We start from the raw sequence: 17,590 nt of genomic DNA on the forward strand, positions 1-17,590 counted from the left end.
TCTGAAAATAGAGAAAGCAGTAAAAGACCTCAACTTACTTTAAAAGGCAAGTATAAAACCTTTGTCCCATGCATATATATGCATAGAAATATACATAACATACTTGCCTTACAAGTTTTAGAGATTTGCAATTACTGTAAACACTGATCAGTCTTGTCACTTCAACTTCAAAAATTGTTCTTAGCAAGTCCAACTTAGTATCTGAGATTAACTGGCCTATATTTAGAAATGTTTTAATTTTAGAGATAAGTCTATCTCTATAAAATATCAACTGGATATTTTAGAAAGATAGTAATCACTGTTAGGTTTTCTTCCATTTCTGGACTTAGAATTGATTCATCAAATCTATGAACACCATAACAAGTAACATTTAACATCATTGTATAGTGTAATTAATTAATACTTGATATTGTGATTAGTATGCTTTCAAGCTAACAAAATTTTTCAAAATATAAAGTCCAAAAATTTCATAAGCAATTTAGCAAAGTTTGCATTGCTCAAAAGATGATTGCAATTAAAATACTTTTCTGTCATCTTTCACTTAAGTTTCAGTTTTTACTTCTGGTCTCTGCATTTGGCCACAGCCCTTCATAGTTTTTCCTCTCAAAGGCTGACTGGTACATCGTTCATTTGTCTGTTTTATATAAGGCAGCCTGCTTCTGATATGTGTGGAAATAGATATTTGTTCCTGGAATTTGAATCTTAGTAGCTTTTCTTCTGGTTATGATGGCTCCCAGGCATTTTGATGGCCAGTGGCAACCTACCAGCCTCTCTGCCTTTTTGATCCAGTGTATACTCGACAGCTATATCCTGAGAAGAAGCATCAAAGTTGCCTAGGTCGCAGTCTTAGGGTATCTTTTCAGGATACTAGTTTCATGATGAACATTTTTATATTCCCATATATTTGTGTCTGCAGTAACATGTTTCTTCTCCTGTTCTCTATTACCTCCATGATCTCCATTAATTTACCTTATCATTGACTTTTGAATGTTAAGATAAGCTTGCATTCTTAGTATAAGTTCTACTTGATCATGGTATATTGTTTTGTATTGCTGTATTTTTTCTTTTAAATAATACTTACTTTTGGGTGTTTTCCTCTCAAATTTGATAAGATTTACCAGAAAAACCATATGGTCTTTGAATTTGGGTCAGACTTCAATAAATGTTGGGTTATTTACATTCATTTCATATTCTCTCAGGCTCTTTATGAAAAGATAGCAAACATAAAATTCCCCATAACAATTTTAAGATCTATACTTGAGTGGAATGTTGTCTGCTCAGAGTTGTACACTACTTTCAGCCTCTAATTTCATAGAACTTAACGCTTACAGATTTTGGATTTGAGGAATTGCAGTTGAGCTATTCCAAATCCTGAAAGATGATGCTGTGAAAGTGCTGCACTCAATATGCCAGCAAATTTGGAAAACTCAGCAGTGGCCACAGGCCTGGAAAAGGTCAGTTTTCATTCCAATCCCAAAGAGAGGCAATGCCAAAGAATGCTCAAACTACCGCACAATTGCACTCATCTCACACGCTAGTAAAGTAATGCTCAAAATTCTCCAAGCCAGGCTTCAGCAGTACATGAACCATGAACTTCCTGATGTTCAAGCTGGTTTTAGAAAAGGCAGAGGAACCAGAGATCAAATTGCCAACATCTGCTGGATCATCGAAAAAGCAAGAGAGTTCCAGAAAAGCATCTATTTCTGCTTTATTGACTATGCCAAAGCCTTTGACTGTGTGGATCACAATAAACTGTGGGAAATTCTGAAAGAGATGGGAATGCCAGACCACCTGACCTGCCTCTTGAGAAATTTGTATACAAGTCAGGAAGCAACAGTTAGAACTGGACATGGAACAACAGACTGGTTCCAAATAGGAAAAGGAGTTTGTCAAGGCTGAATATTGTCACCCTGCTTATTTAACTTATATGCAGAGTACATCATGAGAAATGCTGGACTGGAAGAAACACAAGCTGGAATCAAGATTGCCGGGAGAAATATCAATAACTTCAGATATGCAGATGACACCACCCTTATGGCAGAAAGTGAAGAGGAACTAAAAAGCCTCTTGATAAAAGTGCAAGAGGAGAGTGAAAAAGTTGGCTTAAAGCTCCACATTCAGAAAACGAAGATCATGGCATCCGCTCCCACCACTTCATGGGAAATAGATGGGGAAACAGTAGAAACAGTGTCAGACTTTATTTTTCTGGGGCTCCAAAATCACTGCAGATGGTGACTGCAGCCACGAAATTAAAAGACGCTTACTCCTTGGAAGGAAAGTTATGACCAACCTAGATAGCATATTGAAAAGCAGAGACATTACTTTGCCAACAAAAGTTCGCGTAGTCAAGGCTATGGTTTTTCCTGTGGTCATGTATGGATGTGAGAGTTGGACTGTGAAGAAGGCTGAGCGCTGAAGAATTGATGCTTTTGAACTGTGGTGTTGGAGAAGACTCTTGAGAGTCCCTTGGACTGCAAGGAGATCCAAGCAGTCCATTCTGAAGGAGATCAGCCCTGGGATTTCTTTGGAAGGAATGATGCTAAAGCTGAAACTCCAGTACTTTGGCCACCTCATGCGAAGAGTTGAGTCATTGGAAAAGACTCTGATGCTGGGAGGGATTGGGGGCAAGAGGAGAAGGGGATGACAGAGGATGAGATGGCTAGATGGCTTCGGGAGTTGGTGATGGACAGGGAGGCCTGGTGTGCTGCGATTCATGGGGTCGCAAAGAGTCGGACACGACTGAGCAACTGATCTGATCTGATCTGAACGCTTACAGGAAATGAGTGTGGGGTACTCTTTCAGCCCTCCCTCCTTGTAACATCCCTTCTCCCACCCCCCAGCCCAGCTAACGACTTATTTGGTTTTTAGCGGCTCTGACTGTTTCCTAGAGTTGGACAAAGATGCACCTCACAATTTTCCTTACTTTTTTGATGTTTTTGTGGAGCGACAGTTTGAAGCTGCCCCAAACTGCCATTTTCCCTTAATTATTTCTTGACTTTAATTTCAGTTACTCTCTCAAATTTTAGGGGTCAATGGCATTTAAAGTTATTTGACATAGAATGTATCCTTATAGCAAATATCTGAACAGTGTACAGATATCTTCAATAAGTTAATGAAACTAAGCTTCCATGAGATTGAGACTTGCTTGCAGAGACAGAACAGTTAATAATACCTCCTTTGTACCATGTGGTATAGTAGGAGATGTACATTGCTGCTTATACTTAAGATGGATTTTAAAGTCAGAATTTCCATGATATAGTTTTAGTTCAGATACCTCCCTACTAAATTATATTTGCATAGTATTTGAGTTTTTAAATTATATTCATGAGTAAGGATACTCTACAGTTTATAGTTGAGAACTAGTGTACACACGTGTAAGATTACTAGGTCTAGATCACAAAGGTAAGACAAGAACTTGATGTTGTCTCACTTCTAAGCAAACACAGCTTTTATTCTACCACCATGACTTGAGACACACATGCAAGCATATACACACACCCATCGTTTACACTATTAATACCCTATCCAAAATGTTTCTCCTTTATAACAAGATAATTTGTCCAAATGATGTACATAATTTAGCAATAGATGACTAATTATCACTGATTTTTTTTTTTTTCGGAAAATTAACCTAGGTCACCTGAATATTGAATTACTTTTAACAAAATGTAACAGTGTACAACCTCAAATATACTTGTTGCCTTGTCTTTGCAGGGTATTCGATTCTAAGCCACAAAGCTTGATTTTGAGTTTGGTTTTGAAGTAGTAATACCTCAGCTAATAAAAGTGTCAGCTTCATGGTGGATAAAGTAGTGATGTACATGAAATGTAATAGTAGAAAGATGTTTCTTGGGCTTTTCATTATAAATATTATATAAATGTTGACCTCTACCCAGCCCCTTGGAGATTTAGGTGTCTGTTTGAATATCCCAGACAGATTTTGTCATGTCACTATATTCTCATATGTGCCTTTTGAAACTGTGCTCTTAAAAATGACACCATTTATGGAACCCGTAAAGAATATGATTTCTCTGGAGTTTTAGGTGATTCTCGTGAAATATTGAAAAGCGTGCCATAATAAATATAAAAGTATTAGAACTTTCCTCCAGGCAGTTAGATGAGAGGCTTAAGTATTTACACATCTTATCAGCTGGCCCTTTAAGTAATTCCTAAAATATATTATAAAAAGAAATCTTTGGAAATTTTAACAGTTAACTTGCATTCAAATAACTGTTTTCTATGTTAAGTTAAAATATTACAACATTAGGAAAATATAGTATTTGATGAAATTAAGCATTGAGTTATAGACTTGAAACAAGTCTCTGTCTCCCCTCCCCTCCACGCAAAAGGTACTATATTCCCTTTTACTCTAATATCGTATTAAGGTCATATATATCATAAGTAGTAGAAAAGGGAGGGGTATAAAAATACTTCAAACCAAAAAGCTATTTGGGAATTTGTTCCAGTTCAACAAAGTGATACTGTTTCAAATGGTGTCACCCTTTAGGGGATATCAAGTGATAAGTAGCAGAAGCAACAATAGAGTTACCCATTCTTTGTGTAGCATTTTGGATATGTTTCTTGGCATTTAGCATTCTTTTTTTCTTTTTTTGCTTATTTCCTTAGCCTAATTCCCTAGTTTCCCAGTAAGTCCTATGAGCCACTCAGTCACAGTTTTATACATTCATTCTCTAGATTAGAGTATATTTAAGACGACCTGACTAGTCAGAAGCCTGTTAAAAGTGAGGCTCAAGAAAACAGGTAAAATTTGGAAGCAGATCCTTGATCTAATTGGGGCTAGACAAGTACAAACCAGTTAACTACTGAAATATTGCACACAGGCCTAGCATGCAACAGTATGATGGCTAACTATGTTATTTCTTGTAGCCACCTAGAATAAATTCTCAATTGAACGCAAAACTTTGAGGTCCGTCAAGAAATACATGGCTGCAGGATGAGGTGGTTGAAAAGTCAAAGTAAGGAGGACATATTTAATCCCTAAATCCTTAGCATAATAAACAGTCTGAACCATAGGGGATTCCTGTAACTGTTTTAAAAAATCTTCATAACATTTGCAGAGCTATAATACTTTATGCAAACACCTGTACCATTTTGTTCCCTAAGGAAGCTGAAATGTAATTTGCAGCTTCATCAGATCTCCTCCATGAAAATTTGGATATTTATCAGATAAGAGACCGAGAATTACAAGAGAAGTTTTTCAGGGACTTGGTACATTCCTAATTCCAAAGCCCTAATGATGTTTTATTGGCAACAAAAGGAGTCCTTTCTTCCTTGAAGGCCAACTCTGTTCTTGCCTTGAATGAATATGTGGTAATTAACCATCCAAATAGGTTCCTTGTAATGGAAAACTAGCTGCCATCCAGATAGCCATAGTCTACAGTCCTCTAGATTCTAGTTCTATAGATTCCTACAGATTTAGATAAAGTATCCTGAAGAGCCTTGTTGAACTCTTTCAGAGCTGCAGGGTTTTGCTAATTTAAACTGCCAACAATCTAAAGAGTATGGGATTGAAAAAGAATTGAATGCTATTGAGATTAAATTATTCATCTGGTTTACTAGTTAGGTTAAATAATAAATTGAAATGTCTAGCTCAAGAAACTAGGACCAGTTTTATTATATTTTCCTAAAGTGATTATGGGCATGTGAGTCACATAACAATGCTAATATAGTATCAAGAATTCTTTGATATACAATAAAGGAAATGATATCTTAATTTATGAAGGTAGATTTCTGATTTAGATTTATCAAGAGCTACCCATATGAGTATCCATGGATGCCAGCTATAACTCAGGATCTCTGCTCAAATACACACATTGCAGGAACACAAACCTCTTTAAAACTAGTTGTTCAGCTGTTTTATTTTGGCCCAATACTGGGTGGTAATGTCATAATTTAATGGATGCCCAATATTTCCATGGTGGTAAGAAGTATTCCTTTATCACAGGCCAGATGGCAGTTTTTAGTTCTTTGCCATAGAGCAAATCAAGAAAATTCAGTGTCAGCATGGTGTTTGTTCATGATAATCAAGAAAAAATTCAAATGATAGTATACTGATGAAAGAATGGGTGGTATGTAGAAGATTTACTGGCATGCCTCCTTTTAACATCATACACGGTAAACGATAGCAAAGTTCTGAGACCATACTGAAGCAGAATATACAAAAACTCATTGGTTAAAAAGACAATGACCAGTGCAAATAATTATAGGCAAAAGGACGAAGAAACAGAAGAGAGAAAACAAAAGCCAGCAAATCCTCCAGCTAGTTTTAAAAACAAAAGTTAAAATTTGTGATGTGTCTATAATGCATAATTTTTCTAAATGAAGTTTTCCCTATGTTTGCTATTAACAATTGCATGTGGATTTGTAATTAATTGTATCATTTAATACATAGGTTACAGAGACACATACTGGTGAGGAATGGATCTACTGGGAACCATTGACCGAAACCACCTTTCTTGGCCAGCCAGGCATGATAATAACTGCTTGCTTGAGTTCTTTCTCAATAGGAGATCCTGATAAGGAACATGGAACTAACAAGCTACCATAAGGCAGGATAATTTTGGAGGGGCCAAACGGAGGGAGGAGACACAAGCCCATGATATGTTCTGCCAATCTCCCAGAAACCTTCGTGCTGGATTCCATGTTATCGGGGAGATCCACACTCAACATGAAAGGACCCTGTGTCAGATCGCATATGGGCACAAGAAAGATGATTGGGCACAGACAACCTTAAAACTCATCCCATTACCATAAACCCTGAAATGGGTGAGCCATAAGGTAGAGCAGTTCTCCTTGAGTCCCTTACCTTCTGCTTTCTGCCTGGGCGCCCCTTTCCAATGAAGTCTTTTTTTTTTTTTTTTTTTCCATTAAAATTTTATTTCCAAGATCCCTGAAACTTTAAAATTCTGTTTAGCATGTTCTCAAATTTCAGTCATTTCAGACAGTGTAGCATTTACAAAAGGATAAGCATAGATATCAACAGAATAAAATACTGTTCAGAATTAGACACACATATATATGATCAGTTGGGTTTTAACAAAGGTTCCAGGCAATTCAATGAGTAAAAAGAACAGTCTTTTCAATAAATGGTCCTGGAGCAATTGATCATCCATATGTAAAGGAAGAAAAAATAACCCACACACTTCAAACTTCACCTCAGACCAAACAGAAAAAAATAACTCAAAACATATCGTAGACCTAAATATGAAGGCTAATGCTCTAAAACAGCACAGAAGAAAATTTGGGGGCTCAGGTTAGGCAAACATTTCTTAAGACACAAAAAGCAGGGCCTACTTTTAAAATCTTTTTAAATGGATAAGTCCAGTAAGTCTTTTGCTTTGTCAGCATGTATCTCCTTAGAAAGCTCATTTCTGAGTGTCAGACAAGATCCTGCTCAAGTGTTGAAAGGGGAAATTATCAGCAGTTCAAGGAAAAGTTGAAAGAGGCAAAGCTTTTTTTTTTTTATGTTTGAAGACAGATACGGAGATTAGTGTATGTTGATATTTGTAGCTACAGTTATGTATTGATTGGACAATTTTGAATACTTAATATCGGAAATCTCTTACTATGTTTAAGACACTGTACAATGGTAAGCCTGAGCAAACATTCCCATCTAGTGAGTTTAAAAGACATCTAGGCCTTGATGCTTGGGAATTTGTCACTGAAGATGTCTATCATTATGAACCACTATATTCCAGACACTAGACACATATGTAGCATATTCATGGGAAGTTACTAGAAATCAAGGTGAATTAGCTAACAAAATGTGAAATTCAGACCCAAAATATAAAATACCAAATTAATTTTACAGCAAGACAAGTATCTGCCTTGCACTAACAACACTTAGAAGCTGAACTTCACAAGTTGAACACACACCCCAGATAGAATAAAAAATCATGTCTAAAACAAAAAATCGCCAAAATCAAACCATATAAAAAAGCCAGACACACAAAAAACACACTTGACTATAAATAAAACAGATTCTATGGCTTGTTTAGAAAGGAAAACTGTTGTCAAATCCATTTCAAGTTTAAACAATTCAGTCTTGTTACCAGAGAGGTCAACTCAAAGAACTCATTCTGCCAGTTTTTAGACACCACCATGTCGATTGTATGAAAGAATAAAAAATTTTCTTACCTCCATCCAGCAGGGATGGGATGTGCAGAGCAGTCTCTAGACTGTATGTAGACTGGCTTACCTTTCGTGGTTCACTCTTACACAGTCATTCTCCCATGAAGCAACAAGGATTTTGTTCTGTATTCCAAGTACAAATGACCTGAAAAACCAGATTGAAAATAGTTTATTCATTTTTACTTGCAATTACAAAGTTTTCCATTGAAACTAAATCCTGAAAAATGAGAACAAATTGTAGACCCAGTTTGGGGTCTTGTCTTATGCATTCTTGTACCTTCCTCACCTAGCAAGTGCCTGCCTCATAACACAAACTCAATAATGCATGATATTCTGAATTGAGGGTGACTTTGTACAACCTATGCTATGCTATGCTATGCTAAGTCACTTCAGTCGTATCCGACTCTTTGTGACCCCATAGACGGTAGCCTACCAGGCTCCCCCGTCCCTGGGATTCTCCAGGCAAGAACACTGGAGTGGGCTGCCATTTCCTTCTCCAATGCATGAAAGTGAAAAGTGAAAGTGAAGTCGCTCAGTCATGTCCGACTCTTAGTGACCCCATGGACTGAAGCCTACCAGGCTCCTCCGTCCATGGGATTTTCCAGGCAAGAGTATTGGAGTGGGGTACCATTGCCTTCTCCGTGTACAACCTATAGAATATGTAAATAGGTGATTAGAATCTAAGATACTCTGTAGAGACATAGGATGTTTCTTTAAGCGTTGCTACCTTTTAAGCTGAAATATTTGATGTAAAATGCTGTTGTTTAAAAGTTCTATCATTTTATTCTATTGCTCATCTTGTAAGGGGTAACAAAAATCATATTCAAATGACAGAAAATATTGTGTTTAGCCAAGTACAATATTTGTTTTTTATGTCTTAGGGGAAAAGGGATGTCAAATCTGTATTCAATTATAATGAAATCAAAATTTCCCAGTTAAGGATTTGGTCAGAAAGCGGGTACTTTGCCACCTTAGTAAAAGAACACAAGTCTACTCCATACACTATATAAGCTAAGCTAAGTCACTTCAGTTGTGTCCGACTCTGTGCGACCCTATAGACGGCAGCCCACCAGGCTCCCCCGTCCCTGGGATTCTCCAGACAAGAACACTGGAGTGGGTTGCCATTTCCTTCTCCAGTGCATGAAAGTGAAAAGTGAAAGCAAAGTCGCTCAGTCATGTCCGACTCTTCACATCCCCATGGACTGTAGCCTACCAGGCTCCTCTGTCCATGGGATTTTCCAGGCAAGAGTACTGGAGTGGGGTGCCATTGCCTTCTCCGACACTATATAAAAGGGTTTACAAATTCAAATGTGTGTGAAGATGTGTAAATTTCATATTCCTGTAGAAAATGTGGTAAGAATGTGTGATACAATATTTATGTCAATGGTATTTTCCCAGGAAAAATGATACTCTTTATCAGAATGTTTTAAAATATAACTTCTTTATTAATATCTCCATAGCCTTGCAATTTATTTTAATAATCAACTAATCTGTCACAAATGAAAACTGACATTCAGTTAAGTATGTATCAAAAGTATTAAGACGCATTTACCTCAATTTTGTTTTTAAATCTCAAGAAAATCATTATAAATAGTACTTGCAAGTCAATGCACTTATAGTTTTCAAAACAGTTGGCTGTTTGTATTTTAATCTCTAATTTAAAAAAGCATTCTAAATTATGTTAGGAGGAAAACATTTCCAGGCAGAAAGTATATTGTACTATTTAGCAATTTATGCTATTATATACCGGAGAAGGCAATGGCAATCCACTCTTGCCTGGAAAATCTCATGGACGGAGGAGCCTGGCTGGCTGCAGTCCATGGGGTCGCTGAGAGCCGGACACGAATGAGTTACTTCACTTTCGCTTTTCACTTTCATGCATTGGAGAAGGAAATGGCAACCCACTCCAGTATTCTTGCCTGGAGAATCCCAGGGAATGGGGGAGCCTGGTGGGCTGCCAGTCTATGGGGTCGCACAGAGCCAGACACAACTGAAGTGACTTAGCAGCAGCGGCTATTATATACTCATATATATTAATACTACTTGAGAGAATTTTAAGTTGGTATTTTGATCAAAATGGTAGAAAAAGCTGTCATCCTGTAGGTTGTTAGCACAATCAATTGCTAGAGAAAACTATTTTAGTACATCTTTTTCTTCTCAGTCTTGACTCTAATTTTACATTTTTTCTTTCCTAGATTTGGGTGGTTAACATCTTACTTGCTTGCTCTCATTTTTTATATATTAAAAAAAAAGCTGAGCTAACAGAACAGTCAAGGAAGAGAACTGACATCTTTATTTTATTTTATATTGAGGCCCTAAGTCATCCAACTGTGAAGGTCTCTCGTTATCACATGAGACAGTTTGTGTCAGGATTTAATTTGGTAATTCTACTACTTCCCAATGAGAGAATCTCATGTGAAAAATCGAGAAATTTATTTGTTCACTTGCAGAATGGTATTTAACCCTCATAGTCTCCCTTCTGGAATAGAATAATAGAATAATCTGCCTTTCCTATTGCATGAAAGGGGGATTTTCAGAACAGAGAAGCTGGCATGCTAACTCAGAACACAAGCACCTGATATGGAAAACCAGACAGACCACCTCTAAAGACTTTACCATATAACATATGAGCTCAACTCTTCAGCAAGTTTAAAATATGGCAGATAGTGCTTAAAGATTGCAGGTTAAGTTTATATCTGGGACAAAGAACACTTGATATGGAGACTGGTTTTTATCTATTGGGCCATTCCTTCTGAAAGAATTTCAGGACTTCCCTGGTGATCCAGTGGTTAAGAATGCACCTGTCCATGCAAAAGACATGAGTTCAGTCTCTGGTCCAGGAAGATACCATATGCTGCAGGGAAACTAAGCCCATGCACCACAACTACTGAGTCCATACTCTAGAGTTCAAGAGCTGCAGCCCTAGATCCTGTTCTCTGCAACAAGAGAAGCCACCACAGTGAGAAGCCTCACACTGCAACTAGAGAAAATCTATATGCACCAATAAAGACAGCTGTAAATAAATATACAGAACATCTTTAAAAAAGAGACACCATTTGTCCCTGCTTCAACTCAGCCCAGGATTTAAAAAGAGAAAAACGACCCAGAGGGATGGAATGGGGAGGGAGGAGGGAGGAGGGTTCAGGATGGGGAACACATGTATACCTGTGGCGGATTCATTTTGATATTTGGCAAAACTAACACAATTATGTAAAGTTTAAAAATACAATAAAATTTAAAAAAAAGAAAGCATTTCAATTAATAAATGATTCTAAGAGGGAGAAACAAATACTCAGCTTTTATTAAAATGTGGTTTTTAGGATTATTTGCCTGTGTTTCCATCTAAACATTTTTTCTATATTTTACCAAAGTTGGAAATAAACACTTTTCTTTTCACTTTATATAGAAAAAGGTACAATTTGGATAATATAAAGAATGATTGTATTAAAAGCTATATGTGCACCTACTCATAGCATGGTTGTAGTAAAAGGGATATGGAAACAAGATTAGAATACTTAGATTCATTGCTAGGGTCATGAGAGATAACAGCAAAGGCTTCGTACGATCTTGATTAGTGTGCAAAATACAGGCTAGTGCTTGCCAAAGCTGCCATCAAAGATACATGCATTGCATCTGAATCAGTGATACATAGACTAATTGATCACACAGCCCTAAGTGACCATCTTATACAGAAAGATTAATGGATCATTGAGGCCCTGAGAATTAGCTACTGAACAAAATACATGATTCAATTCAGCTTCTCACTACAAATATGGCCTGGGTATTGCAATTGGCCACTGAGAGCAACAGGATGCTAGAAACAGGTTCTCTATAGCAACCTGTACAGAACTTTCACCTTTGTTGATATGGAATCAGACACCTCACAGAGAAATCGCAAGTTGGACAAACTAGACTCAAACTTACTACAAGTAAAGCATATTCCATATCATAATGGTCACTTAGGGGCTTATAAGCCCTATATGAATATAACTACAGTTTGAAATATGTATAGACAGATCACAGACTGATGGAATCCTGGAAGGTGTTGATAAACACCCAAATCATGTTACTGTTATAAGGAGTTGTTTTTCAGTGGCCAAATCGTGTCCAACTCTGTGGGACTCCATGGCCTGTAGCCCACCAGGCTCCTCTGTCCATGGGGTTTTAGCAAGAATACTAGAGTGGGTTGTTATTTCTTTTTCCAGGGGATAGTCAAAGAGCAGGGATTGAACCCGTGTCTCCTGCACTGGCAGGAGGATTCTTTATCACTAAGCCGAGAGTACTGATGACCTAAATATTGAACATGTAGCTCTTCCTAAGGCTGCCAGAAAGTGTTTTAATTTTTTTTTATAGTTTGAGACTGAAGTAAAGAATATCAGGAAAAGTTAGATATAAACTTATTGTGTCAAGTAAATGAGCAAATATTTATTCAAGGCCCTATAAAAATGTATAGGAGTGCAAAAGGGTTTCTTAGCTGGAGATAATTCTATAGTATAAAGCTGTTCTATCATTATTTTTTTTTTTTAATTACAGAATAACTAAGTTAAAATAATGGAGAATACCAGATAGCTTAAGAGGATTCCATTGGCTACATAGTAGAGATGAACGTGTGTGTGTGTGTATGTGTGTGTGTGTGTGTGTGTGTGTGTATGAACTTTGGCCCTTAGCTTTCATAAAGCTAAGAACAAGTATGAACATACATCCATACTCTCTTTTGTGAGATACAATATATTTAATATAATATGAGTGACTGAACTGAACTGAAACTTCATTTATAACTGCCTAGAATCCTAGGTGGAGAAGGCAATGGCACCCCACTCCAGTACTCTTGCCTGTAAAATTCCATGGATAGAGGAGCCTGGTGGGTTGCAATCCATGGGGTTGCTAAGAGTCAGACACGACTTCACTTTCACTTTTCGCTTTCATGCCTTGGAGAAGGAAATGGCAACCCACTCCAGTGTTCTTGCTTGGAGAATCCCAGGGATGGGGGAGCCTGTTGGGCTGCCATCTCTGGGGTCGTACAGAGTCGGACACGACTGAAACGACTTAGCAGCAGCAGCAGAATCCTAGGTACTTGGCGAAGTCCTGTAGGTACGTCTACAGACGGAGGGCATGATCACATGCAATGTTACTAAGAATGTTATTAAAAGTTGATCTATATTGACATGATCTTCAGGGAAATGTAAACCAAACCCACAACAGACCGTCACCTCACACCTGTTAGAATGTTTGCATTCAATAAGACTAGAAACAAGACCTGGCAAGGGTCTGGAGAAAAGGGAACACTTTCGCGCTGGTGCTGGGACTGCAAATTGGTGCAGCCCCTACGGGAAACAATACGGGAACCTATTCTTCTAGAAGGACTGCCTTATGATCGGTAACCCACTTCTGGATATGTTTATTCAAAGAACATAACTATACTAACTGGAAAAGATATACGCACCTGCATTCTCATTGCAGCATTATTTACAATAGCTAAGTCATGGAAGTAAGCTGGTATCTACTGGTGGAAGAATGGATAAAGAAAATGTGGCATATATGTATAAATTGGATATTATTCAGCCATAAAAAAGGAAGCCTTTGCAACAGTGCAGATGGACCTTGAGGATACTGTGCTACTTCAGATGAAGAGAAATGCTGTAAGAGCTTGCCTTTATGCAGAATCATAAATAAGCAACAAACACATACAGAGAATAGACAGGGGTTGCCAGAGGTGAGGGATAGGAGATGGGCCAAAGGGGTGAAGGTGATCAGAAGTTATGAAGCTCCAGTTACAAGATAACCGAGTACAAGTCCAGGGGATGGTAGTGCACAGCGTAGTGACTATAGCTAATACTGCATTTTATATTTGAAAGTTGCTGAGTATATTTTTTAAATTATTTTATTCAAGTATAGTTGGTTTATAATGTTAATTTCTGCTGTACAGAAAAGTGATTCAGTTATATATATATACACACACATTATTTTCTTTTCCATTGTGATTTATCACATAATATTGAGTATTGTTCCCTGTACTATACAGTAGAATCTGTTGTTTTTTCATTCTATATATAATAATTTACATTTGTTAGCCCCAAACTCCCAATCCATCTCCCACCTTTCTCCCACTTTGCAGCCACAAGACTGTTCTCTATGTATGTGAGTCTTTCTCTTTTGAGAACAAGTTCATTTTTGTCACTTTAGATTCCACATACAAGTGATATCATATAGTTTAATCTTACTGACTTACTTCACTTACAATAATAATCTCTAGGTCCATTCATGTTGCTGTTAATGGATTATTTCATTTATGACTGAGCAGTATTTCATTGTATACATGTGCATCTTTATTCATTTGCTGATGAACATTTAGGTTATTTCCATGTCTTGAAAATTGTGATTAGTGCTGCTTTGAATCTAGGGGTGCATGTACCTGTTTGAATTAGCTTTGTCCATATATAAGTGGGATTCCTGGATCATATGGTAGTTCTATTTTTAATTTCTTGAGGAACTTCCATACTGTTTCCTTAGCGGTTGAACCAATTTACATCCCTACCTATAGTGTAGAATTCCCTTTTCTCCACACCTGTTAAGAGTAGATTTTAAAAGTCCTCATCACACACACACTGGTATAGAAATGATGTTAAGTGGACTTCATGCTGTGATCATTTCAAAATATACACAGATTAAATCTTGCTGTTCACCTGAAACAAGTTTGAGATATAATTGACATAATACTGTCTCAAGTCTTCAGAGATTATTGGGAATTCAAATTACTAGCATTTTCCTAATTACTAGGGGCTTCCCAGGTGGCACAGTGGTGAAGAATCTGCCTGCTGATGCAGGAGATTCGGGTTTGATCCCTGACTCAGGAAGATTCTCAGGAGGAGGAAATGGCAACCCACTCCAGTATACCTGAGTGGAAAATTCCATGGACAAAGGAGCCTGACAGGCTACAGCCCATGGAGCCGCAAAGAGTCAGACATGACTGAGCACACACACACAACTGATTACTAGTGTTTTAAAATAAGAAATGCTGCTATTTCTTTTGAACCTAAAGCTATCGCTGCTACTCTATTGATACTATAACAGCAGGGGTGTGGGGAGTCATAAGGACAGTGATATGGGTTATTCTTTGTGCATAAATTATTTGAAAAAAGACCACTCTCAATTGATCAAGTAGTTTAATATGGATTTTCATTATGTAAAGCTAAATCTCCAAACAAACACTGGAATCAGAAGTATGGCTGCGGGACTTAACCTAAGATGCCAAATTTAAATTCCAAAACATAGTTTTAGTAGAAGTATATCACAAATGTTGCATGGGACATACTTAAAATATTACTTGTTATTTAATTGAAATTCAATTTACTTGATATCTTGTGCTTTATTAAACAAGCCTGAACAACTTTAACCTTAATAAAATTACGAGATGAACTCTTTATTGTAGATAGGGCAGCATCACTGCAGATCTATTTTAGATTGCTTTTTTATTCCCTCTGGGTGATTGTGAGATAGACAGACTGGGACCTGGGACCCTTGACTGCAGTGCTTCCATCTGGACAAATGCTCACTTAAGGGACCAGCTCACACCTTCCTCCTCAGACAGGGAGCAAAAGTGCCGTTACTTGTTTTTGCTCCCTCATGCTGCAGGCAAGATAATAAAGCCTTGCCTGAATTTCTCCTCTGGCCTCTCGTCAATTTCTATTGATTAAAGAGCCCAAGAAACCCAGATGGCAATAGTTACACAGAAGTATGTGGAGTCTTCAACTTAAAGAGACATATACAGAATTAAAACAAATCTGAAAGGGTTGCAGGATCGTAGGAATGAAAAGGAATCCTGCTAAAGCCGAGTTCCTCTAGGAGATTATGATTAACTTCTATCCCATATAGTCTTCCCTTTCTTGTTGGAAATCTGTTTGCCTCAAGACTGAGGAGTATCAAAGAAAACGGAGGATTGAAACTGAGCAGAGCCTTGTGGGGTCCTCCCAGATTCAGAAGCCTTCCCAGACCCCCATTTGTTTGTAGGAAAAAGGCTTCAACTTACTCTATCTTCCTTGAGTTCTACTGGGCAGTTTCAAACAATGAGTAATCGGGTAAATGAGAATGTGGATACAAAGAAGCCGGCAAACAACAGTGCAGTGATAAAGCAGAGTCCTCCTTCCTCCTCGAGGGATGCAAAGCAATTTATCTTAGAGTTTTTCCTACAGGAAATAAGGCCCTCACCAGTGTGGAGGTGAGGAACTGCATGCTGAACGCAGCTCCTGAGGCGTTGCCCTGTTACCTCCCCACAAGCCCAGGAGAAGAAAAATCACATACCCCGCAAGCCTCACCCCAAATTTTGCCTTTAAAAACTCTGAAACCCACTGGGGAACTCACAAGCTGCCAGCTCTTCTTGCTTGACCCTTGCAATAAACCTGCTTCTGTTTAAACTTTGAAGTTTGTTTTCTTGGCCTCACCATGCGTTAGGCCTAAGAACTTTGGTTCAACAATACTAACAGCTGTAGAGAATGAGACCAAAGGGGGCAACCTCCACTGGGAAAGCACCACTCCCGAGCCTTCAGTAACATAACCTGTATATCACAGTCTCTTGTTACTACAAGAAAGAATATAGTTTTGCCTGTTCTCAGGAGCTAGTAGTTTGGAGTGGCCTGGAGAAATTGTTGCAAGACATCAGGAGGAGACCACAGAGCACCTAGGGCCCGGCCTCTGGAATAAGAGGGGTCTGTTACATGCTATCCAGGAACATCAGAGCTTCAGAGAGGTACCTCAGAGAAAATGTAAGAAAATTTAGGAAGAAACTTTAGAAGGCAAGTACTAGGAAGCTTCTCTATTTAAAAGATATGTTGGAGAAGGGAGAATTAATTAAACAGTCTATCATCTCTGTATTAGTTTGCTCTCACCATTGTAACACATTATCATAAAATTAGAGGCTTGAAACAACACGAATTTTCTTACAGTTATAGGAACCAGAAGTCCAAACAGGTCTCATGGTGAAACCATAGTGTTGGTGGGAATAGCTTCACTCATGGAAGTCCCAGGGTAGAAACTGTTTACTTGCTTTCCCTGGTTTCTAGAAACCATTTACTTGCTTTCCCTGGTTGCTAGAAACTGTCTGCATTCTTTACTAAAGAACCTCTTCTTCACCTTCAAAAGCCAATGGCCACAGCTGGGCAAACTCCATTTCCATCATGACGCTTCCCTCTCTGCTCTCCAGCAACCCTCTTCCTCTTGTAGACTCAGGGGTTGCATTGGTTCCACCTGAACTTCCAGTCAACTCTCTCCTTAGGAGAATGCTTGTGATTACATGGGGCTCACCTGGGTAGACCATACTGTGGCTTTCTCTCTCACTCCTTTACAAGGAACCCTGTTGTACTTGGAAATTACAAGATAATCTTCCCATTTCAAGATTCGTAACCACATCTGTAAAGTGTTTCCCACATAAAAGAAAGTATTCAAG

The 17,590-nt window shown here is 38.0% G+C and overlaps 1 long non-coding RNA gene across 3 annotated transcripts in view; it reads right to left on the reverse strand.

Moving 5' to 3' along the window:
* The window catches only part of LOC123331183, an 89,482-nt gene extending 72,130 nt beyond the window's left edge, over positions 1-17,352 (reverse strand). For all 3 annotated transcript variants that reach the window (XR_006547701.2, XR_006547703.2, XR_006547702.2), the window contains exons 1-2: positions 17,089-17,352; positions 8,219-8,296 (exon numbers count right to left, since the gene is read on the reverse strand). This is a non-coding gene — a long non-coding RNA (uncharacterized LOC123331183). The remainder of the gene's footprint in view (positions 1-8,218; positions 8,297-17,088) is intronic.
* Positions 17,353-17,590: the final 238 nt, after the last annotated feature.

Source organism: Bubalus bubalis, chromosome 22, assembly GCF_019923935.1.
Source record: "Bubalus bubalis isolate 160015118507 breed Murrah chromosome 22, NDDB_SH_1, whole genome shotgun sequence".
NCBI classification, from domain to species: Eukaryota; Metazoa; Chordata; class Mammalia; order Artiodactyla; family Bovidae; genus Bubalus; species Bubalus bubalis.